This window comes from Amphimedon queenslandica, unplaced genomic scaffold (genome assembly GCF_000090795.2).
Source record: "Amphimedon queenslandica unplaced genomic scaffold, v1.1 AMPQUscaffold_12833, whole genome shotgun sequence".
Classification (NCBI taxonomy): domain Eukaryota; kingdom Metazoa; phylum Porifera; class Demospongiae; order Haplosclerida; family Niphatidae; genus Amphimedon; species Amphimedon queenslandica.
Window position 1 is genome coordinate 21,872 of NW_003546931.1, and position 4,466 is coordinate 26,337.

Here is a 4,466-nt window from a genome sequence, read left to right on the forward strand (position 1 = left end):
CATGTACTACAACAGTACAGGGACTTTGGCCCGATTTTCGAGCAACTTCATATCCAACACAATTAAGCCCCTTGCAACATTACTTTATACTAATAACAGCACTATATAAATGTTTATTAGTTATTACATTCATAGTAAATCCTAAAAAGGAAAAAGGAAGTGAAGGAAAAAGGAAGTGGTAATAGATAGTCTAAACCTAAAACCTGCCCATTTGCTGATACTAGCATTCTTAAGTGAATAGCAATAATGGCTGAAGGAGGTCAGTTCTCTTTATAAAGTGTACTAATCTTTTAGCACTGTACTGTAGGTAAAAGTGCTAATGATGTCTTTAAAAAGACACTACCAGTCCTCACTAAATCAATTAATGTTTAACATAATGTCACCTCCTCCACATTATAATGAGACACACATTAACTGATCAATCATTAGCTGATACTAATGGGCTAATGTTCATATACTGTACCGTATAGCACAAAAATTTGGAGGGACAAAAATTTGGCGAATTTGGAGAATAGAGTTTCATTCGCCAAAATAAAAACCGCCATTTTGAGCCTTTATACACATGCTCAATGGCACGTGGCCACTAATTCGCCAAATTAAAATCTGCCAATAACCAAAATTTAGCAATTCGCCAAATTTTACTCCCTCCAAAATTTCCGGCTATATGGTATATTACATACAGTCACTAGTCAATAGTGTCTGCTGGAGTAGAGGAGGAGGTGTCTGTTATAAGGAGTGTATCTGTTAATAGTATCACATTGTACTAATAATAGTGATAATAGTATTTAATAATAATTGTCTTTAATAGTTGTTTGACGTTCCCAAACTGTTTGACTGATCCCACTACTGTCACTAGTAATGTTATCATATCTTCAATGAGACACAGGATATATTATAATAATTGTTAGTTTTATAGTAACTGCTGGTAGTTCGTCAACAACAGCTGCTACTAGAGACTAATAAAGATCAATCATCAGGTAATGACATATTAATAAATGATCCAGTCACTGATGTACATTATACACTTAATGTCATCAATAGGAACTACTGTATCATCATATTGTTCATCATATACTGTGTTTGGTAATCAACTTGATTATGAATCAATTTGTAGATGTTGACCCGAAACCTTTAGAATCAGAATGGCGTTTGATAGGGATATAGTGTCTTGTATGGGTGAATAATTTGACAATATCTTTTGAACAGTACTAGATTCACAATTAGATCAGTAAATGCAATGGTACTAGATTTTACAAAAATAATGGTGGCGATGCATACAAGCATTTGAGGAGGACTATAGAAGCATGGCTAGAGGGAGAAGATAATGTAACTAGTAGAACATGGCAGACTTTGATAGATGCTGTGGAGGGAAGCAGGAGACCATGCAGCTGCTGAAAGAATACCTGATAAACTTTAAAACCCTTTATGATATTACACTTTAATAATGATAATAGCTAGTGTTGTGCTAGTTCCAACGGAACTAGAACTAAATCTATTTTAGTACACCTATTTTTTTCCTAGTTCTAGTTCCAAGAGCTAGAACTAGAACTGAACTACATTGATACAAAAAACCAAAACTAGAACTAAAACTAGAATTTGACAAATTAAAGCACTGGAACTAAAACTAAAACTAAAGATTTAGCTATTAAGAACTTGAAACTAAAACTAAAACTAAAATGTGCACTTGTAAATCACTAGAACTAAAACTAGAACTAAAACGCTACCCTTTTAATAACTGAAACTAAAACTAGAACTAAAATGGAGCCCTTTTAATAACTAAAACTAAAACTAGAACTAAAATGGTACCCTTTTGAATAACTAAAACTAAAACTAGAACTAAAATGCTACCCTTTTAAGTTATTAAAATTAAATTTCATTAAAAATTATAAAAATCACCTTAAAATGGTGTATTAGTAGGACTAAAACTAGAACTATAAGGCCAGAATCAGAATTTGGCATGGAACTAAAATTAAAACTAAAACTAAAACGGAAGTACTAGTAGAACTAAAACTAGAACTGAAACTAGAAATGAAGTACTGGTAAAACTAAAACTAAAACTAAAACTAGAAATGGAGTACTGGTAGAACTAAAACTAGAACTAAAACAGAAAATAGAGTACTGCACAACACTAATAATAGCATAGTACAATTTTAAATTATTATTATTATGAGTTAAAATGATTGGCATATCCTTTTGGCAGAGGTGCCAGGAGCTAGTAACTAATTGCTATCATTTCAAGTAACAGCAGGATAGGGGAAGGGCAGTATAAGGTTTGTTCCAGTACACAAGGAATGGAAAGGTGAATGAGTAAATCATATACTACTAAACTCTTTGGTAAGTTAAACACAGGAAGTTGTAAGTTTTGATAGCAATCAGATAGCAGGAGTATAATACCAGCAGTGTGTATCTGCTCACATTAGTTGTTGACAGTTGTTGAAAGTGTTCAGTAACAGAGCTTTCTTCTAAACTTTTGCCTGTTCTTCTCTTTGCAGCTGACTAACATGGAAAGACGTGAGTGCTTGACTATGTAACTATTCTATGTGCTAATATACTAGCATTATAACTGTACTCCTTGTGACAATGGTGTAGTAAATGTTTCAATAAATTTTTGATGATAATTTATAATAACAGTTAACAAACATAATTTTAGGACTGTACAATCAAGATTTGAAAGAAGTGAAACAAACATTGCTGGATGCTGGCTTTAACAAAGCTGAATGGGAAGACTTAGGGTTGGAGCTTGGACTGAATAAAAAGACATTGAGTGCCATTCAAGCAGATAAAGGCAACACTAATGCTTGTTTCACTGAATGCCTTTCACAATGGCTGGTGAGAGCTGATCGAGTTAATGAACGTCATGGAATACCAACTATGAAGTCATTAGTTGCTGCTCTTAAAAAAATAGGAAAGAAAAACGAAGCTGACTATATAAGTGAGTGCATAACAAAGAACATCTCAATACTTTAATTATGCATCATTATCCTCATCATGACAACAATGAAAATAATGAACATGAATGATATGAACTTATGATAGCCTTGCACCATTGTAATTAAAAAAATTAATGAATAAAAATTCATGATTAGCAGTAATTTCATTTACCATTAACTTGATTATTGGCAATACTCAATATTAAAGCAGTATAGTCACAAAGTAGATATTGCTGGATAGTTATACATGTATATGTTTATTTTAGGTGCTATGTTTGCAGGAAATTCATCAGAAGGAAAAAAACCAGCTAAAAGTACGAGAAACTATAACCAGCACTAGTACTATAATCGGCTTATCTCTATCCACTCTTGCTGCTACTCATAAAACCCCATGCATATAGTACTAATACTACTACAATACACATAAAGTGCTTTCTTTCAATGCTACTAATCTATTAAAGTGATCTTCTTTATGTTGTCCTCTTTAGATGGAGGAGCTCAAGCAAGAGCTGGTATTGAGGAAACTAATAGACCACCTACCCTAAAACAAAGTAACCAATTAATACCACAATACAGTAGTTTACTACATACTATACTATGTCTCAATTCTGTTTGGACCGGAAGTGGAAGCAGCTGCAAAGGAATTTGAAAATGTAGCTCATTCTCATTCCTATCCCACATTCCTATAAAAGCTATTCCAGTTTTTCTTGGTTCAAACTCAGTTGGGACATTACAATAATTCAGATCATGCATGCTATGTAGCTTGTAAGCTGGTTTGGTATATAACTGGTTGCAAACAAGTACTATACTCAGCTCCTAATTCAAGCAAATCACACACACTAATACTTGCATCATGTCTTGCATCTGAAAAGGACAAAAGTTAAGTGGTTTTCTTTCAGGCCCACGAGTCTGGCCAAATGATGATGAAACTGTAAAATGCGTAAAATGTTACATAGTTTGGTACTATATTTATTATTTCTTTACTTCTTAGAACTGACCATTGATAAGTTGACCAATGTGATACAACGGTTAGAGAGAGCACGTTTTGACAAAACTAAATGGCAGGACTTAGGAGGGACACTTGGCCTGCATCCTAATACACTGAGAAGGATCAATAAAAATGAAAGAGGTGACATTGAGGATTGCTTTAGAGAATGCCTTTCCAAGTGGCTGAGAAGAGCTGATAGTGTTGATGATGTTGGTAAACCATCTTTTAATACACTGGCTAATGCTCTTCACAAAATGGATTGCAAACCTCAAGCTGAATATATAAGTAAGTGTATAATAAAGACCAAATCATTATATCTTATTGCAACAACATTATTATACCTGTGTACCAAGCATTATTAATTACCATCTATTGCACCACATGCAATGACAAAAGTGTAGCTACTGTAATTAACATTGTAATTCAATACTGATACTACACGCAGCAGACATGAGTAGAGGTGAGTGTCCTCGGATGTGATATAGCCCTCGGGCTATATCACATCCGAGGACACCTGCCTCAGGTCTATATCTTCTGTATATGACCGT

The 4,466-nt window shown here is 33.8% G+C and overlaps 2 long non-coding RNA genes across 2 annotated transcripts in view; both read left to right on the forward strand.

Annotated features, from left to right (window-relative positions):
• The window catches only part of LOC109586579 (uncharacterized), a 7,441-nt gene extending 3,981 nt beyond the window's left edge, over positions 1–3,460 (forward strand). The window contains exon 3 of the long non-coding RNA XR_002187101.1: positions 3,419–3,460. This is a non-coding gene — a long non-coding RNA (uncharacterized LOC109586579). The remainder of the gene's footprint in view (positions 1–3,418) is intronic.
• Positions 3,461–4,104: 644 nt separating this feature from the next.
• LOC109586584 (uncharacterized) overlaps positions 4,105–4,466 on the forward strand; it is a 1,149-nt gene continuing 787 nt past the window's right edge. Inside the window, exon 1 of the long non-coding RNA XR_002187103.1 lies at positions 4,105–4,203. This is a non-coding gene — a long non-coding RNA (uncharacterized LOC109586584). The remainder of the gene's footprint in view (positions 4,204–4,466) is intronic.